This window comes from Anomalospiza imberbis, chromosome 7, assembly GCF_031753505.1.
Source record: "Anomalospiza imberbis isolate Cuckoo-Finch-1a 21T00152 chromosome 7, ASM3175350v1, whole genome shotgun sequence".
NCBI classification, from domain to species: Eukaryota; Metazoa; Chordata; class Aves; order Passeriformes; family Viduidae; genus Anomalospiza; species Anomalospiza imberbis.
The window spans coordinates 21,551,663-21,572,727 of record NC_089687.1 but is presented as its reverse complement, the minus strand read 5'-3'; the positions used below and the strand labels follow the sequence as shown (position 1 = coordinate 21,572,727).

The 21,065-nt window shown below is 42.9% G+C and overlaps 1 protein-coding gene across 1 annotated transcript in view; it reads left to right on the top strand.

Annotated features, from left to right (window-relative positions):
* Positions 1–1,487: 1,487 nt before the first annotated feature.
* The window catches only part of WIPF1 (WAS/WASL interacting protein family member 1), a 38,710-nt gene continuing 19,132 nt past the window's right edge, over positions 1,488–21,065 (top strand). Inside the window, 3 exon segments of the mRNA XM_068195921.1 lie at positions 1,488–1,620; positions 4,922–5,033; positions 13,701–13,883. The gene's annotated coding sequence lies outside the window, so the exon portion shown is untranslated.

Sequence of the window (21,065 nt, the reverse complement as noted above, 5' to 3'; positions counted from 1 at the left end):
TCCCTGGCTGGTGGTCACCAGGAGGCTGCTCACAACATTGATGTCTTCATCTGGCACAGTTTAATTATAAAGATGACATTTCAGTGGAAACCTCTTAATTTATGTAGAAATTGCATAGAATTCATCTACCCATGGGCAAAGAAGCAGCTCCAATTGGCTTGCTCTGGGTCTCTCACTGTAGCCATGGTTTTGTGTGACAGCCTGGGTAGCAGCAGAGCCAGCTTCATACTAGCACTTGTCTGGTTTTGCCTGAAAGTGAGAAAAGGGGGGAAAAAAAATCGCATGAGCTTTTGACCACTAGATCAGCACCTCGGTGTGGTCCATGGCACAGGCTGTGGAACCACTGTGCCGGCACACTTGAGGCGAATGTGGGGTGCGGTGGGAGAACTGAATGGTGGAGGCAGGACAGCCACAAATGAGTGTTGCTGCCAAAATATTTGCATCCCAAATTTGCAGCATTACTGTCTCTTCACTCTCTTCCTACCTTCAAGGTTTTCACATTTGCACTTAGGTGCAGCTAAAGTAAATCTGTGCTCCAGCAAAGGTCTTTGCAGTCAGTCTGTAAGGGAACCCCTCTGGGTTTGTAACCCATCGCTTTCACCCAGGCCTTGCCAGATCAGTCCCCAAGGCATTGTCTGTTGTTATTTCAGCTCTCACTAAATAAAGAAATGCAATGTTTATCTTCACCCCTCCATTAGCTTGATTGACTAGTGTTTAGTGTTTTCCACAAGGAGCATCTCCCAGCAGAGCAGTATCTCCTTGCTGACTCTGGTGTGACCATTCTGCCTCTACTGTGATGTGGTAGTCTTCAAACTTTATCTCCAGACTGTGTCAGGGCACCTGGTGGTGCACTCAGGGTTAGATTGCCTTTCCAAAATTTATGTGTCTTTAAAAATTTTTTTTTTATAAAGCACCACCTATTGACTAATCCTGTAAACATAGTACTCTAATAGAGGACTTTACTGTTCTTCTCTTTGTGACATATGTTCAGACCTGTTTGCCCAGTGCTAGATAACAGTATGTGGATGCACACTGATACAACTGAGAAAATCTCTACTCTTCTGAAGACATAAACTACTTTTAATAGGACTCAAACTTCTGTTTACTGTATTCAAATGAAAGTATTTCTGAAAATTGCTGATGACTGCATCTGTTTGAATTCATCAATTCACTACCACTCTGAACATTTGATAAACAAATACCCTTGAACTGAAATTTCCCACGCTTGCAGTGTAATTACATTCTCCACTACTGCATTTGTTTCCCCTTTAAAACAAGGGGGGGGAGGCACACTGAGTAGACTGTGGCAGAATCACATTTGGCATTTGGTATTAATATACAGTACAAAAAGGTCCATTGAATCATGGAGTGACTCAGAAGGCAGAGAGAAGGGCTTTTTGGCTATGCAGAAATGTCAGTGGTTCAACATTAGATCAGAAATTTCTTTAACATATTGTGAGGGACAGTTAGTTGTTTCATCTGATGTTAAAACGTAAGCAAAGCGAGTCTAGCAAGGTGCGGTGAGGAAGTGTGTGTCACATGCTCCTCCACAGGAAACGAGACTGGAGCTGCTGGGGAAGTTCAGAACTGGATGACCTCCAACAGATTCAAATAGCACAGGTTAGTTCTCTTAAAATATCTCTTTAGCTGTCCTGCAGGGGTTCTGCACATGTATTTTCACTGACTTTTGGCAGCAGTGGATGAGGAGTGCTCTGTATGGCAGTTGTGGTAGCGGGCAGTAAGCAGTGTGGGATTTCCGAGCAGAACTCTACAGCGCAAAAATAGGAAGCTCATCTGTGGGTTAGCTTGGCTGGTGCAAATCTTGGAGCCTGCCTTGCAGTACAACAGAAGTGTAGCCTGAGTCACAGCAGAAGTGTGGATGAAGTCTTCTCCATCTTGTTAAGACTTTCATAAAGTAAGTTCAAGGTCTGGATTTTCAATAGATGTGTTCAGTTTTAAATACTAGAAAGCACTTTTCCAAGTAGAGGTTAAAATCATTGACTATAGTGAAAACTTACGTTAGTTTGTTTTGGCTGTACCAAGTATGTAGCTCTTCTCTTTGATTTTACAGGCACAGTTTCTTGTTAAGGTGTTCTCTCATTCCTGGTGATTTCTGTTGAGAAATTGCATCACGGCTTTTCTGTGCTGGAGAGTTTCAACTCGGGAGCACATTGCATCAGGAACGAAATAAAGCTAGGTTGGTGCTGGAGAATTTGTGCACCAAATGAGACTCCTATTAAAGAGTCTCAGAGGGAGACTCTTTAATGGGATGTATGTTTTTTACCCCAGGACAAATACAGATTTGTTACTTTTAACATACTAGGCAATTGTGATTAATTACTAATCTTAAATGCAAAGTTGGAGTGAAAGTTACAAAGAAAACAACCTTCAGGATGATAAAATGTATAATACAATAGTAAGTGCACAGGATCTGAACAAAAACGAAATCCCAGTGTGGAGTCCACGTGGTGCTGGGAGAGCATGGGGAAGAGGAGGTGATGGCCCCACAGCCAGCTCCAGCTGGGGTGGCTGGAGGCCAAGGTGCTCGCTCTGCACAGAGAGCCCCCTGCTTGCCCAGCGTCACAACTTGTGAGGCAGAGGGGCTTGGACAGGGATGGTGGCAGCAATTTCACAAGAAATGCAGCTGCTGCTGGGGATGACAGTGCTGTAACAAGGCCATGCCAGGCAATAAAATCAGAGATCTGAGTGTCGGGCAGGACGCTAAAGCTGCCCATACTTCTTCCCAAATAGTAAAAAAAAATATATTTCTGGTCATGTAGAAAACCAGACTAAGTTTCACAGCTCTTTCCCCCTCCTTGTACCACCCAATGCCCTCATCCTGAGATCAGTGTAGAAACATCCGCATAAGATGAACGCAGCGGCTCATGGCGGGCCAGGCTGCTGCCGCCTCCTGCACGTGGAGTTGGATGCTGCACCTGGCCCTGCTGCAGGGCATGGAGGGTCTTGGCAAGCTGGGAATAGCAGGGCCCTGTTCCTGGGCCGTTAAACAGCTCTGTGGCTCAGCCTTGCAGAGCTTTGCTCTCGTATTTTGGGCTTTGGAGCTTTATATGCAGAGAAGGCTTTGGCCTTAGCTGGGCTCCTCTGCTTCTGTAAAACCAGCAAGTTTTCAGAGAGCCAAAGTTCTGCCCCAAATCAGCCTTGCTGATGTATTAGGGTTTATAGTCTTCACTGGAGCACTGTTTAACTAGGAATGTGATTTAAAAGCAATTTAGTAAAATCCCACTACAGACATTTTCATTTCAGCCTAATCCTGTCTTATAGCGGCTCATCTCAAATAGATTAGAAGTTGTTTTAAGCTAAATGTAATGGCTCGTAAATAATATATTTGAGCCTCCATGCAGTGGTTTGTGCTAGGTATTTTAAATGGAATTTAAAAATAAACTGATACACATTCCTAAACAAATAAACCATAACAGTTTTACGCTGCTACCAGGAGTGAACATAGGCAACCAGGATTGAAAGAGCAGGAGAGTTGTTGAAGGTGGGGATTTCTGAATGGGCCTTTTCCAGCAGCTTGTGTTATGAAAACCAGGGAAAGAATGTTTCTTCCTCTAACAAATTAAAAAGGAAATCTGTATAAAGAGGAAAGGAAATAAAAAGTACAGACTAAACAAAATGAATTAAAATTGCATTGGAATGAGAGAGAAGGAAACCAAAAAGAGAAAATAATAAAAAATGGAACCAGATGGGGACAAATGCTGTGCTTAGGAAACAAAGGGTACTCTTCTGCTGCACTTCAGAAAGAGGAGAGACTGTGTACATGTGTTTGGGCATATATTATCTGTGGAAGAAAAATTAATTTTTCTGTATTTTTTTTTAATTGTTTGCTTTTTTCTTTCCCTTCAGCAATGCTAATATAGCAGTTTATTGAGTTGAGGGAGCTTCAAATTTAGATTAAACCATCATTAATGAATCTTTAATTCTGCAAATAAATAGAATAAACCACTCAATATCACCTTAATCACTGGCCGGTTTTACTCCCCAAAAACAACATGGCTGCATTGCACTGTTGAACTTGTGTCCACTTGGATCCATAGCACAGGGTTATTCTACTCTCTGCAAGGGAAAAAGTAGGAGTTAAGATGTGCAGCATCAGCTAATGCAAACTGGAACTGCACAGGCCAGCTTCAGAGAGTTCACAGCAGAATACCCTTGTGGGTTGCATTTCGCCACATAGCGTATGCAAAGGTTGCATGGCTGTGAGGGACTGGGGTCTTGAGACTGATTTCTAAATAGAAGTAAATCTGTAAAATGCTGAATGGCTGCTGTTCTTATATTTTATTTTAAAATTACTGATTATTTAAAAATTTTATTTTGTTGGTTCTAATACTAAATACATCAAATGATCAAGTGTATTTTTTGCGGGGGCATTATTTGCAGCACATCTGTCACATCTTCCAGGCTGTTGCCTCTCCTTTTCTTCCTCCCACACATTTGTTTCAGCTTTTGCACGTGTTTTTCTCTAGCCCAAACTACAGAAACCTCCTAGTTACAAAGCTAGTTGTTGAACCATATCTCTTACTAGGAGCAGCTGTTGTAGTGGAGAACTCTGTTCAGTCATACCATCACATCCATGCCTTTTTATGCCTTTCTGTTTTCCTTCCACCATTTATATTGGCTTTTACTATAGTATGTATGCTATGCTGAAGTTGGAAGAATGGTCTTAAATTTGTTTGAGAATAAACTGGGTCCTCTGGCCTCAGTGGGCAATAAGGAGAACACAGTGTGTTTTCCTGTTCGGATTCCTCTTTAGAAGGAGAGAGGCTCTTCTTCACAGTACGCTGCCACTTTCTCATGCAGAATTTCTACTTACTCAAGGAAATACGTAATGGACACATGCTCAGGCTCTGTGATCCCCAGCAGTTCACAATTAATATTTATTTTCCTTTCTTCCTTGCAGGATTGTGCAACCTGGGAAATGTTATTGCAATTTAATTAACTTCAGAAGGTGTATTCTGGACTGAATTGACCAGATCTCCTATTCTATGCAAGCATCTCCTGCTGGTGACCAGGTACAGAGCCTGTGGGGTTTGCACTGATGGGTGGGAGTCATGGGGTGAGCAGCAGCACAGGAAGCTCCTCTGATGTGTGTCATTCCTGGCCTGTAAGAGTTGGAAGCCCCAGAGCCATCTCATGTCTTAGGTTGCAGTGTGACAGTACGGGAGTCATTCTCCTCCAGGGCAGGATTAATGGCAGTGCCAGTTGCGGGCATGCTCTGATGTGCCACACCTTTCCTAATGTCAGATTTAGGTGCCTTAGGTCACATCAGATTTTGTGCTAAATCCATAAGCTTTTAACATGTGCAGTGAGTTATTTCCTGTAGTTTTTTTTTTTTTTTCCATTCCAGTAGTACAAAGCTAACAGTGAAGGGATTTAAGGTTTATCGGGAGACCTAAGGTATGATATGACCAGGCACAATGAATCTGTAGTTGTCCTGACTTAGAGCAGATGACATTACACTTGAAAACTGCACAGTGAAGCCTGTAATGTTTACAGTTTGATATTAATGAGCAGGTATGGTATGAAAAGGTTCACTGAAACACATGGTCAGTAAGAAAGAAAGAACAGTGTGTTTACTTCTTTAAAAATTTTAGTTTAATTAATATTAATTGGATTTTTGGTTTAATTTTCTTCTCATTGCAGCAGAGGCTCCATCAGAAAGCATGGGCTATAGATAGGCTGCAGTGTACTGATCTAGAGCTGGTGCAGTCCAGCAGATCAAGTATTTCCTGGCTCAAAATGCTCTGGGTTGTAAACCCCAACTGTGGCTTCCTTATGGTTAGTGGGCCATGTAGAAACTGATGCTGGGAGAGTCCCAGAATGGTTTGGGATTTTGGGTCTCTGTAGACATGAGCACAAAACCATTCAGAGTTTCTTCTAGATTAAGTCTGTAGCTGGTCCAAGTGGGTTGATGCTTTGGTGTAGTTTCAGCAGTGCACTTGCTTTGGAAACCACAGTCTGGAGAAATCTGGGTGCTAGGCTTGGGAGATGAGAGAGGGAAGAGCTAGCCCCAGGAACAGACAAATGTCTCCCTTCATTTGTGGATCCACAGCTCTTACCAGGCATGATGGACTGCTGCTGGATGAGGGTTGGTGCAAAGACTATTATTTGGAGAGTTATTCCACAGGACTGAAAAAGGTGGTACTACTGTGTGGTCAGGAGTCAAACCTACCTGCTTGGGTAGGAAGGGATGGCCTGTTCAAAGAAGGGAGACAAGCAGATAAGGAAGATACCAGTATTTTTAAACTGGCATTTATAAACTTACAATGCAATACTGACATAAAGACGATGCATTGTCACTCTCACCCACTTCACATATGATGTGTGATTACGGAAGGCCCCAGGAGCAGCTGTAATGATGACAGCACAAATACCACCTGCGAGGAAAGACTGGGGGAAATATGATTTCTTAGCCTAAAGAGGAGAAGTTGAAAAAGACATGTAACCAGTTTTCAAATAACCATGAAGAGAAAAGGAATAAATTCTTTTATGCATCACTTGTAAATAGTGTGAAAAATAGTAAATGAAATTGCAGCAAAGTGAGGTCTAAATAAAGTACTAGGAAAAGCTTCATTAGCTGTTAGGATAACAAGATAGATGACAGGGATATTGCAGACTTTCCATCAGTGGAGATTTTTAGAGAAAAAAAGAGATGAGTACTGCCAGGAATGATATAATCTATGGTGACTCAGGGGAAGGAAGGGTAGATGCCCTCTTCGAGCCCTGCTGTCTGTTGTTCTGTATTTCAGTCTCCTTGTTGACAGTGACTTTGAATTTTTATGGTTATTGATGAAAGCTGAATAGTTATTTTAAAGGCAATAAACATTTCCACATGGATGGTACAGTGTATTTCATACTCCACTTTTCAGGGAGGGAATGGAAAATGCTGTTTCTGAGTTTCCTGAGGAGATCTTTCTCTTGGAAGTAAACAGATAAAATGAGTGCATTATACTCTGCACTGTGGGAAAGTATTGAGTTATCGTTAGCAGCTGGCAGGGTAATGACCAGGTCTGCTCCTGGTGTAAGAGGGGCACATGGAAAGGCAGGCCCTGCTGCTTTCTCAGGTGAACAGTTGTGGGAAGCCAGAAAACTGCTTCTTTATATCATAGATCTCAGAAGTCTGGTACTAATGGCAAACTTCGGATTCACGCTGGCTGCGTTGAGCCTAACAGCAAGTTTTGATGGATCAAGGCTCACCCGAAGAAGTGTCTGGCTGCAGAGTTGAGGCTTTGTTCATGCAGCAGCCCTGGTGCTGCTGTAGCCTCTCTCTGTGCAGAAGCAGGGCTTTTCTCTGTGTGGTGGTGCCTGGACTGGCTCTCCCTGCGACCCAGTCTCCTGTGAGCGTGCCTGCTCACAAGGGCCTTGGCAGATGTGGAAGAAAACAATGATCCCTGCATCATCATTTCTTGAGGACTGGCAGTCATCAGGGCTGCAGTTTAAAAGAGAAAGTAGACTTCATGAGAGTAATAATGTCTTATGACCTGATAAAACCAATCCAAAGCTTCCTTTCAGCTGTGAGTTTGATCCAGATACTACAGGTCTCTGAGTTTAGAAAAAAATTGCTTTTTATCTGGAAGCTTGTGACCTCAGATTTGAAGTAGCTCTTAACTCTCCATCTAATTACAAATTCTGGTTTTGAAAGCAAAGATGTTAGGAGTTGTAGGTCAGTCTGCCATATGCTGAATTTAGCCTTCAAATTTACTTAAAATAAAGTTTGGTTTTACCCCTGCAAGCTAACCAAATTGTTCAGCCAGTTTGATCAGGGGTATGGCTATATTTACAGGATTCAGCAGATGTGATGATAACTTTAGCTGGGTTCAACAACTGTGACAGCCACTCTTATTACAGATAAGGGGAAATGGGTTGCCACCCTCCAATACTTGCTGTTGCAGGGCACCTGCACTGAGCACTACAACCTGCAGTTACCAGTCTGTTTTCGCTTCTGAACTGCTGGTAGACTGGCACTAGCAAGGACAAATTACAGCAGTTCTCTGGAGTAAGAGGATTTGTTGAATGTTCTGAAGAGGAAGTGTAAGTGCTGAAAGATGGTATGTGGCTGCTTTTGGTTTTGTGGGTATGTTTTCATGGCAGTGGTATGTCACACATATTTTTTTTTTTAAGATTGAACTACACTAAATTACTACTTTCATGCAATAAACCTGCATTTGGAATACCAGCAGGAGCTCAGCTAGACCTGCTAGCCTGAATGGAGGCCAATAACCTTCAAACCGTACTGTTCCCTGCATCCCGGTGAGTTCCTGTGCCACCTGTGTGGTGCCACCTGTGTGGCAGGCTGCCTCAGAGCTGCCAGCTAACACAGAGGTGCCATGCTGGCTGGGCACCACTTCCAAAACACTGGCAAGAGCCAGGAGGCACTGCTGACCCTGGAGCAGCTGGATGAGGCACCTTGTCTCTCCTCAAGCAATGCTTGTGGCTCCTGCTGAGTTCAAGCAAAATGTGGATTTGTCCCTCTTGGCATATTCACCTTCCTGGCACATCTGCCTGGGCCTGAGCTGTGCAGTCCCTAGATGTGGCCTCACATGGGCTGTCACTACAGTGGCCTGAGCCCCCTGGTAAACCCATGCCCTCCAGGCAGGCACCCACATGGCACACTGCCTTTGGCTACACTTGCTTCACGGAAATGTTTTGTTGTTGAAGGTCATAGGAAACAGAGAAATAAATATTTAAAATAAAATGCAGATAACTGAGTGGAACCTCTTGGTTTTTACTCACCATGACTTGGGAAACACTCTCTTTTGACATGTGTTGACTGAACCAGCTTTATAAGCATAAAGTGGAGGGTTGCTGTATGTTTCCAGCCTGGGTGGCTGCAGTAGGCAGTGCAGCTGTGCTGTTTTCCCTCTCAGGAAGGCAGTCCAGGACGTGCCTTTGTGTAGGGGGAGATCGACTAGTTTGTGTCCTGAGCTGTGAAAGACTTTGCCCTCACTATTTTTTTTTTTTTGGCAGAATCCATTAATAATCATTCTTTCCAGCTTCTCCCCTTTGCTTACTAGCTAGAGTACTTGCCATGTGCAGCTGTAAAAAGTTGTTTCCAAAGAGAAATAAACTGGAGCAAAAACTTCTGTAATTGGAGATGGGGAGGAAAGCAGATGGGCGTTTCCAATTTGTTGTCCTTGGATGCTTTTTGTTTCATTTGTGCCATGCTTTAAACCAGAGCCCTTTACAGAACTGTGTGCTCTCTTGCTTCTGCAATCTGTGTCCTTCCAGTCCTAGCTGGAGCAGCACCAATTTGTCCATGTCCCTCGTGGGACCAGGGGGTAACTGGGGCAGTCCGCATCAGTCAGAGAGCCCTGCGCTTCATCAGCAGTGCCATGGCAGTGCATCAAGATAGAAATCTCTTAAAGTCTCAGACTTTGACAAGACATAAAATTACTTTCCCTCTCTTTTTTTTTTTAACCCAAACCCCATATTATTAAACACACACAAATTTTAGTGCCTCTCCAGGTAGATCTGGGAATTTAAATTCCTGCATGGTCTTTAATGTAACATTAGAATTGCTTTGAGTTTGAAGGAACCACAGACTGATGAAAAACAGAACTGGTACCTTGCCATCTATTAGATAATTGCCAAAACAAGTAGAGAAGCCTATTTCATAAATGAAATCTTCAGAAGCTATCTTTACTTATAGGGCTTCTAACTGAATTATGAAACCTTGGATTAGTCACAGACAACTGTGTGCCCTTACTGTAGGTGTTTAAATTGACATCACCTGCTGCAGATGTGTGCTGTGTACTCGGATGCATACATGCACATTTCACGGTCCCAGTATAGTTAAGTATTCCTCTAAAGGCCCAGGTGTCTAATCTGAAACCTCTAATTCAATGTTACCTCACCTATATTTCATGAACGTATGTATTACATAAATATCAAGTCCTGCTGCAAAAGCAGATGGAAGAATTTATGTAAAAATGGCTTTACAAAGCTATCGTGAGTAAAATTTTTATTGTGGCTCTGTTCTAGTAAATGAAACAAAGTGTAATTGTGGTTGGTCAATACTTTAATCTCAGCTTGGCTTATAATGATATAAATATGAAGAATATTAGTATTGCCTGGATTTTGTTCTTTGCATTTTGTCAGCTTATTTATGAAATAATTGAAACGTCTCTTAGCTGTACATTTCTTTTCCAAGTGACTTTTGACATTTTTTTCTTGCCAAAAGGCAGCGTTGGAAATACTTAACAGAAAAATTCATCCTCGTATTACTCAGGATGTTTTCCAGATTGGACCAAATGGAAATTGCTGGTGATAGGAACAGCACATGAGTATTGCTGGTGATTGCACACATGCAAACTCAGATGCTGAAGGCTAAGGTCTCGCCTGTAACCTGTGGAGAGGTGTTCAGTGTGCTGTGGGTTAGATTTTGACTGCTTTGCAAAGAGACAAACTAAATGCAAACAATGGAGGAAGAATTTCAGGTTTGTCCTTCCACTGCTTCAGCTGTGGAAGGGAATCTGAGTGAGCAGCCACCAAGGGCATCAGACTTCTTGCCTGGGGATATCTCTAAACACCAGTCCACAGGTTCCAAAAGCCCCTGGGCTGGAGCTGACCTTCTGCAGGGCACTAATTTGCTTTGAAGCTGCCCTTCCCAGGGACTGAGTTTAGAGCAGGAGCTCCTCTGCAGGGTTTCTGTACATTATTTCCATTAGGTAGCAGGCTTTTTTGTCCAGTAACTGGTGTTGGAGGCGGGAAGTGCTGGTCAGCTCAGAATAGGGCATGGATGGATTCAGCATGATGGATTCAGCCAAGTCAGTACTCAAGAGGAAAACATGAGTCTTTATTGTCCCTGCTGCTTGCCTGCTTTAGCCCTAGAATTTCAACTGGCAGCCCTCATCATTTATCATACAGATTCTCATTACTACTTTTGGATTGTATATTCCACTAAGTCTAAGAAGACATCTTAGGTCTGGAATGAAACCAGAACAGTTCCTATCAGCTAAGGACAGGTGGTACTTTTTTTTAAATGAAAAAATTAGACTCTTAAAACGAAGCTTTTCTTGTAGATGCAACACAATTAATATCAGTTTAAAATCAATGTTTTTTAAAAGAGATAAAATGATGGTCAGATTTAGTAGGTTTTTATATCAGCCAATGCAGAGGTAACGATAACCTTCAGTCTGCTTTACTTAATGGTTCCTTAATGGTTATCTGATCTGTTAGTTTTGTACAATCCATCTAAAGGTAGTTTTAAAGTTGTCTTATTGAACATTTTTTAATAGCAGTAATGTATTGCTTCCTCTGTCTATATCTCTGAAGTTGCAGGAGATATTTACTGCTGGATTCCAACCAGGCAGATAATTGGGTGGTGCAGGAACATAATATTTTGGCTTTGTTTTTAATATGGATTAGAGCAAGGCATCATTTACCAGTACTGCCAGGATATTAGATGATCATGTAATTTCAAATGTGCAATAATGTGTTTTCAGTGACATTGTTTTTCTTTGTTATTTTTAAATTAATCCTTTTCAAACCAAATTGTGTATAGTAAAATATTTAAGATTAAAATTCATCTCTTATCCTTGACTTACCTTCTGGTTGGGTTTTTTTTATTGCTTTGGATGCAATTTCTAAAGTTTTGTAGACCATTTAGAACAGATTATGAACTTTTGGCCACAGTACCTTGAGTAGTTTGGGATGAGTTAAGATTGGCTCCAGTGTGAAGAAGGGGCAGTTGAAGTCCCAGAGTTTGGGGAGGGGTTGTTTGCTCAAGAAAACCCTCTCTTTGCTTCAGATTACTTTTTGTCCCCTCTTTCCCCTCCCCTTTATTATTTCCATCCTGATTTTAAAGTCTCTTCGACAAATTTGTTTTTATATTGCCCAGAACCTTTAAAAATAATTCCTGAAACCATAGCAGCCCGTGTGAAAGCTTTCCGAGACACAGTATGAACTACAGAGCAGGCCAAACCTCAGAGTGCAGAGACTCTTTTCCAAACAAAGAAGAATGGATACTGAGAGTTTCTTTGGATGTTTGTGCAAATGGGTGCTTTGTTGTCCAGCTTCTGTGTGTGCAGATGCCCAGCATACATTGCCCAGCTTCACATATATCTGCATTTTGGGGGGTTGAAAGTGAGAGTCATTTATTACTGTAAGCTGTCATGTAAAATTCAAAGAGAGTTTCATTTTGTAGCTATTCTCAGAGGCGGATTATGATAAAATACCTACCTTAGTAAATACTAAAAGTACACAAAGTAATGGTATATTTTGTGTATATTCATTTTTAACTCGGTAAACTGAAAATTTTCATTTGCTTTATTGCAAACTTGTACTAATTCCTTACTCAATGTAAATTGTAAAAAAGTAACTGTTTTGTAGCAGCCCAGAGGTGTCTACAAAGAACTTTTCCTGGCCACATTACTGAAATAACCCATTAAATGGCAGATCAAATGCTGTTAATACAGCTTTTTGAAGTGGAGGTCAGAGAAGATTTGTGAACACAGGGGATACAAGGGATATGCAGAATGAGTTTTCCTTTAGTACCTAGTCAGTTAGTAAGATGTGGCGTGAGTTTCTGTTCAGTTTGTGGTTTGTGAGCAGGGCACGGAGAGTAAGTTACGGGGAGTTTGTTGATAGGTTGTGGTCCTTGCAGACAGATGACAGCGTATCTTGCTGGTTGTTCTCCCCAAGTTCATGGAGCAAGGTACCAGCAGTGCTGAACACAAGGGATGGCATCTCTGTGCAAACTGTGGCTGTGGTACTTGCTCCACCAGCCTTCCTGATCCAGAGGATGGTGTTGTGGGAGTCAGTGCCAGCCTTGCTTGCTGACTGTGGCACTTTTCAAATGTGCAAATGTGATTTGGTGCCTCACAAATGATCTGGTTTAATGACTAACCCCGAGCTACAAGGCAAATCCCTCCACAGGAGAAAACATCAAGGGACTTCATGGGATGCACTCTTCTTAATCTCCAAGTCTAATCTCAAAAAGTTTAAATGCTTCAGCAAAGTCAGAAGGTACAATGAGTCTCATACAGTAGCCTCTGAAAACTGGCCTGAGCCTTTCCATGACCTCTAATGAGAATAAATTCAGGCTCTCCATCTCTACCCAATCTAGTGGAGGTTTCTCACCATTTTCTGGCCTCAAATCATTCAAAATTAACTTCAAGAATGAAAAATTAGTTTTTTTTTTTTAATTAAAATCTCTACCAGGCCTGGTTGCCTGTTTCTCACAAAACTGATTTATGGGTCTTGCTGCATTGAACTGAGGCTTTTATTGACAGCAACCTGGCTCTGAGGTGGTGGTTTTTCTTCACTGTCTATGGTGGAGCAGGCTCTCTTACATTATGCAGATCTGGGGCTGGCTTTTGTTTTGTTTTTCCCACACTCCAGGCAGATCAATCTTTGATTGCTCCTCTAATGACAGGTATTCAAGTTACTCTAATTTACGTCAACACCTGGGCTGTAAAAACTCTGATGTTGTACTCTTGCTTGTGCAGTTGGTCTTTCCCTAATGACTGCCCAGACCACTTAGCTTTTTGTTTGGGCTTTTGATGTGAAATCTGAGCTGATCTCTGTGCACTGTAGTTTTTCAAGATTCTCATAGGAATATTGTATTATTTATAAGAGGGATTGGAAAACGAAGCTTTAAATTCATTCCACATGTCTTGCTCTTATATGCCTCAGATTTCCCCTTTAGAGGCACTAACTATTTTAATATCATTTTATAGATGCTGCCTTTAGTACAACAGCCACAATTCACTGCATGTTTAGTAAGACTTAGTTAATTGTGATGAAGAAAATGCTTTATATTAAAAAAGCCTATTTGAATGCTGAAGCCAATTGAATTCTAAACCTACATCTACTGAGAAATAAAATAATCTGATGGTGTGGGAGGTCCTTGATCCTTTTCTGTAAGTATCCATTATTGTTAAATCTTTTCGACTGCCACTTCATGTCTTCCTGTTGATAAGAGAAAGATGAATGAAGGCACCATCAGCAATGGTGTCGTGCAGGTCACATCATTATTCATTTAGTGCCCTGGGCATGGAGAGGATGTGGTGTGTGGTATCTCATAGCTCCCACGATGTCATCTGCAGCTCCAGACTGGCTCTTTTCATCCCAAGCTCAGGACTTGCAGAGATTTGCCCCTCTCATTATAACTACTGCTGTGAAGGGGACTGCAGCACACCTGTGGGTAGTTGTGGGCAGCAGAAGTCCACCAGCAAAATCCCAGAGCTTGCTCTCCATATTTGATTACTTTCTTGACTTTTTTTCTGTGTGTACTAAAAGTTGCAGCAGCTCAAATGTCCAAAAAAAAACCCCCTCCATTTGGACTAATTTACGGTACTTTTGGCCTGTTATGCTACAAAAAACATGGATAGAAGGGGAAAAATGCTCCAGGTTTCTGTCTATTCGATTCAAATAGCGGAATTGCTGTTGTGTTACACAAAGCAAACAAGTGGTCAGAGCTGTAACAACCTAGAAATAAAAGTGGAGCAATAGGTGGAAAGGCAAAAGGTGGATATGCTCATGTAAACAAAAGCTGTTTTCCCATGGTAACAAGCTGGGGATTCCAAAAGCCAGGCCATGCCTTTATGCTTCTGGGTCACCAGGTGTGGCTTGTGGGAAACATCCCTTCCTGCACCTCGCTGTTTGCTGCCTGCCACTGCCAGGCCATGAGTGACCCTGCCTGGTCAGAGATGAGTGGTGCCATGCTGTGAGTTTAAGATGGTGGAAAATGTCCTGGTCTTTAGTGCAATTATTTTTGTTCTGATTTAGGACTGAATAATCTGGAGGCAATACTCAGAAATCCCTAATTTCTGGACTAGCCTGTTCACCCTACCAACAACTCCTTGAGTTTAAGATGTTTTAGGGGAGAAAGCTGTGCTGTGCTGAGCAGCTACATGACACTGAGTGATCACTACTACAGTGATGAGACACTGGAAAAAGTAGCCCCATTGCAGAGAAGCTCTTGGGCTATATGTTAGGAACACTTCTTTGTGAACACAAAATGCTCACAAGGAGGAACAGATGAGAGAATAAGCTGGAGAGAGACATCAGGTCCTTTCTTGCCCTAAGTATGTTGTCGCTGTGTGGAGAGGTTGTCTCTGTGCCCTCTCCAGAGCACTGGGAATCTAGTGTCCCTTTCAAGGTCACCTCCAGCCTGTGTGAATCCTCCTTGGCTGTGCTGGGGCAGTGCCTGGATAACAGCCTCGTAGGTTGGTTCCAACACTCGCCTTGACGAGAGGCTGTGGTGGGTGGTAGATGGTGAAGTGTTGCAGGCAGCTCTGCTCTGGACAGCTGAAGGAGAGTTCTCAAACAGCTCATCCTTAACCATCACTTCTGTCTGGGAGAGGGGGTGAAGCCTTTTGCCCTAGGGCTTTCTGCAGAGTGGTTGGGGGAAGGGCCTTTCATTTTTTGGTGTGGGGGCACCGGTGGGGATGGGGATGGAGCTTTCAGAGGTTGCAGTGTCTGAGCATGTGTCCTCCTGTTCTGAGTACTGGGATGCAGCCCAGTAATTAGATTTTTCTGCTGAATTTGGCCCTGGCCTCCTGCTGAGGAATGACATGTGCCTGTTTTAAGAAGTATGGGCTCCCTCCCGAGGTGCCCAGTGCAGCAGGGGCTTTGCTCCATGTGTCCTTTTCAGGACTGAGGTCCTGTTCCCCAGGACCAGGTTGCTGTGGTGGGGAATGTGACCTGATCTTGGTTGTCTGAGCAGACAGGAGTATTTTTGTACAGCTCCTCTGGGCACACTGGCTGAAAAAAAGATAGGAGTATGGATTAGCAATGTGAGCAATTTCTGTTTTCGGTGAGTCAGATACTTTCTGCTATAGTGTGTTTGCTCTTACATTATCAGTTTTTCTCAAGTCAACATCTAAACATGTAAACTGACCAAAAGCTTAGCTGTTCTTTCCAAACAGGGACTATATTGGTTACTAGAGGCAGTCCTCCAAAGTTAGCCATTGCCTCTGATCCTGTGCATGTCTTGAAAAGTATTTCACTGAAAAAAAAAAAATCTTTTTTAAAATACTTGGTTTAAAACCATGTTCTGTCACCATAGCAGCCTATTTCTTAGCTGTAAGTTTCCATGGATGCAGCACCGCTGGCTTTTCTCCATATAACTCTTGATTGTGTTTGACAGATGAGGTTTGCTGGATGCAGCTTGCTGTGGACCATAGGTACATCTGGCTGTTACTGCTCTCAGCACCTGTGGTCATGTGCTGGCTCAGGGGTTTGTTGACTCACTTGTCACTGACACACACAGTAACCTGCTCTGTTACTGTATTCCTGGGGTGGTAGGAAGTAGATGCAAAGTGTTTTTTGGGGGTTTTAGGTCTCTGGGAAATTACCCAGTGTGAGTTGCAGATCATGCTGACTGGAGGATCACTGCACTTGGCTAGATGCTCTGGGATGAGGGAGTGAGCATGAGGCCTGTAGAGGAAGATGGAGATGCTGTAGGGTTGACAGAGCACAGGGGCATAATGTACATAGAGATGTGAAAGCACCTGACAGCATCCTCACTTTTTTCCCCCCTAACTAGTCATGTCTTTTGTTTGTTCTTATTATTTATCTTTACTGGTCCTCACTAGCTCCCCAACACCTGCACCTTTCACATACCTCTTACAACAGCATAACTGAGCTAAACTAACTCTGCAATTTCTTGAAAAGACTGTGTCCAAAACAAACCAAAAAATATCCTCTCTCTGCACCCTAAGTAGGGCAGGAAAAATGCTCACTGTGATACTGGCTTGACATGTTTCTTTCCCAAGAGCTACCCTATACACTTCTGGTAGAGATCCTTCAGGCTCTTGCCTTCCACTTCTCCCCTTTTTGGTCCCTGCCTGCAGCAGGATGGTGTTGCATCCCCCACATCAATCACTGCTGAATTGGAAAAGGTGCACTTCCCTATGGGAGATCCTGCTGTGTGTTGTTCAGCTTGGGCCAAATCCTATTTCAGGGCACATGTGCCTGTGAATAAAGCTTGTCATCCATCACCCCTCCAATGGATCTGGGCAAGAGCTCTCCATCACTGACTGGTATACCTCCTCTGCCCTCTCATTTGTGTAAGAGGTGGCATTTTTCAGTGTGGTGGAAAGTCATACTCAAACCACTCATTTCGGGTACTGTGGAGAGTTTCCTTGAAATGCCAGAAGTCCCCAGTAAAGTAGGCTTCCTCTCTCTGGCAGCAGCAGCTCCCCAGAATTTCCCTGCGTCTCAAACATCCAGAGTAACTTCTCCTCTGTTGGTCTCTCTTTTGGCTGTCCAGATCTCTGCAAGTGGTTTTAAGGGTGAAAAGTTAGTGCCTCCTTTTGCCACCACAGCTTCCTCCAGAGAGGATAGGACAACTTATATTTTCACACCCTTGTTATGTCCTGTCTCAGGCCACAAAGTCTTGTAATCCCTGCACCAGAAGGATTGTCTTCTCAGCCAAAAACTTTTCTTAAAAGACCATCACTGATGTTAAAGGACCCAAAAATACTGATAGTAACATTTTAGATGTCACTTTGTTCCTGTGGAGCTAGTGAGCTTCAGAAGTTTTATCCCAGTTAGGAGAATGAAAATCCAGGCTCTCCTTCTGAGAATAGGCTTGTTATGCAGCAGTCCCCAGTGTCTCAATTAAAACTTGTACCAGGTTACTTCAGTGCCAGATAGGCTTTTCACACCTCCATGTGCAAGTGATTGAGGCCAGAGAGTCTCCTAAATATTTTTTCTTTACCCTATAAGGGAATTCTTCAGTATCTTCCAGTAGCTTCATGGCCAACTGAATTTGGTTTGGTACCCTTGTTGAACTCTTTAGGGACTTAAACTCCTCTCTCTGTATATTTATGTACACTTTTCTGTATATTTAGAAACTTTAATAAAAAGAGAAGAAGAAAAACACCTGATTTTTTTCAAGAGGGGATTTACCAGCATGGTGTTGCATGGGAGGAGCACCTTCAGCATCCTCTGAAGTTCTCATTCACACTGTGCCACACTCTTGGACTGTGACACTTGGTGCAGGCCCCCTCTGGCCTTGGGAGACTGTGGTGGTGGAATATGGGACATGTAGGCTTACTAATGACTCAGGTCTCCCAAGGAAAGTGGGAGCAGGGGGGTTCAAATTTCAGGACATCACTGTAACTTTTTGGCAAAAAAAGTTTAATAGCTCAGTACTCTGTTAAAAAATGATTAATGAAAAAATATTGTGGTCTATATAAAACTGATTGTAAGTGATTTTCCAACTACTTTGTAATGTGTTTAGAGTTAGCTGTCCTCTTTGTTTTGAGAGCTACCTTACTAAAGTACTTGGTAATGTAGCCCAATTTCATCAAATTCAAATTTTAAAACAAAAAAATATTCCCTTCTTTCATTTGGAGAAAGTAATGGATTTTGAAAGAACTAAATGCACATTGATTTGGAAGTTGGATCCTTTTGCATAGAGGAGCAATCAGCATTTTAATTGGCAACTTCAGGGGTTTTTCCCCCTTAAATTTATACATTCTGGTTTATTTCTACAGTTGTTTGTTCCTTCCTCTTTTTTTTGCTTGGAAATTAATCATGCAGGAAATGATTAACCACAGTGAGCTTGTCTGTCTGCTTCTGACTCAATGTTTAAGAGGGAGGGCCTTCAAGCAGCTCAAAATGTCTGACCAGATACAAGCCATGCACTTGCAGTGTGGCTGTTCACACTGTCTATCCCACAATAAAGGTCATGTTTCTTTTTGTTTCTTTTTAGCATTTGTAATGCTCCTGAAATGATTTCTGAAATACCAAATTAAGTCTGAAGTGCCCAAAATGTGTGTTTCACTGATTCAGTGTAGTGCCATTTTTGCCCATTGCTCTTTATGTTACTCGGCAGAGCAAGGGGCTCTTTGCAGAATGCGATGTGTACCTCCTCTCTCCTCTGGTTTGGTTTTTAAATGAAAGGAGTCTTTATTGTGATGCATTGCATAACATAGGATTTTAATATCTTTCCTGGTGGCGGCTGCTGCATGTGCCTGGTAGTTTGCAGAAGTGGGAGTTTTCTTATGCAGGTATTCTTGGGCACTGGTGGAGCATCTCATTTGTTAGCGGCGCGGGCGGCTTTCTCCAGAGGCCGCACACGCGGGCTCTGTGCACTCCACTCCCGGGAAGGCTGCAGGGAGGCTGCCCCAGCCCCAGGGCTGTGGCCAGGGCAGGGCAGGGAGTGTGAGGATTGCAGTGGTGGGTTCCTGCTCCCGGCACGGGCAGCCCGGAGCGAGCGGGCTGCTGCTGTGGCCAGCTGTGCGGATCCTTCTCTCTTGCTGACACTCCAGGCCTCTGTGCTTGGGGCTCTCTGGCTGATGCTGCGCTTACTGCAATCCTTTCTGCCGCCCCACCAGCACTCACCTAGACATAACGCTCCTATATAGCTCCTTAAAAGATGTGATCATTTGCACTGGTGCCTAGAGAATACATTAGGACATGTGTCCTAGGTTTTCAAGTACCAATACACCTTCAGCCTTGGTCTTTTGGAATCAGTTCCTTTTCAACAACCCTGCAGCACCAAGCATTATAAGAAACTTGGTTGTTAACAATTCGGTGGGTAAAATTTATTACTAGGTGGATCGGTTACTATTTCAGGTATTTTATAGTGTCAGTCGTTAGCAATTTAATATAATAGCCTTTTCTTAAATTCAGCTCTTTCCCACTGACCAAGAGCAAATAATGACGTGAATCCATTGCAGAAATGTAGGACAGTAACCAAAGCTTTCCTCTAATGGCAGAGTTGCACTTAACATCTCGGGACATCTCTATGCTCTATGAGAAACAGTCATCCTGTGAATTGGTGATGAACAAAGCAGCTGCAGAGTTGAGATCACCATTGTGCTGACTCAGCTGTTTTGGTTCTGCAGCCCAAGAGGTACTCTCCTCCCAAGGGCTACTCCCAGCACTGCCCTATGCTGTAAGAGCAAGTCACCAGGTCACTGCATCTCTTCAAACCATTGTTTTTCTTCATATAGGCTTATATTGATCAAATTTTAAAATCCAGAGAGCACTTCTTTTATTTTTGCTTACAGCGAGTCAGACAAAGAAACAGATTGTACAAAATCTAACAACCAAATAGCAAGGATGAATTAGAGCTTCAAAGACAGAGGTGCTGTTTCTTCCTGCAAAGTTTCAGCTTGAGTTTCTAAAACTCTCTTTTTCATCAGCAGAAGCAGAGTGAGAAAAGAGTGAAGCAGTATTTCAGCTTAGGTTTTAAACTGAAATTTGACAATCTAGGATATTTTATGGGCTCTGTAAGTGTATGCATGATACGTTTTTGTGTGGGCACACAGGTTTCTCAGTCGTGCCATGTGATCTCCTGAAGTGTGTGCTCCAGAGCACCATGAGTAAACAACCTGCAGGATGCTCATGTTAAACTTCAGGCCAGTTTTGCTAGAGTTTGGTTTAATACAGAAGCTTGTCCTGTGCTTGAAAATGCTATTTTCCAGCCTGTCTCTGAGGGCTATAGGGCTTGTTCAACAGCAGCAAAATGCAAGTTCACCAGTGTGTACCTAATTTTGATGGCAGTTCAGTTGAGAGAACCCTTCAGTACCAGAAATACCAGCTAGTGTGCAGTGGTTGAGTACAGCTACATGTAATGTACATGGGATACAGAAGGAGGGAACACCTAGTGCCTTTCTCCCCACTGCCTCCTTGCAAATCATGTGGACAGAGAGGGTTTTGGAGAATCTGGATGGGTCTGTGGGTAGAGGCTTCCCCTTCGAGAACTCAGGCTTCAAGCATCACCTTACTTCCTCTTTATGCCTTAAGAAGGCATAGAAGAATTCCTTAAGAAGCTGATCTAAACCAATCCAGTTAAAAGGGAAAAAAAGAAGAACAGAGCAGCCCAAGAGGGAACCAATCTCTGACAGGGAGGTAGAGAAGTTATGGTATTTTACAGGAAGTACTTCACAGACCACCTGGCTCACTTGCTGCATTCAGGTCTGAGCTGCCTTAAGGGATTCATTTAAAAGTCGGATATCAAACCAAACTGTGTTCTGCCTGCTCCAGAAACTTTCATGTGACACATGGAGTGCCAAAGAGACTGATAGTACATTATCTACACTGCTTTGACTTCTTAGCAAAGCAGTGCAGAGAGAAGAATT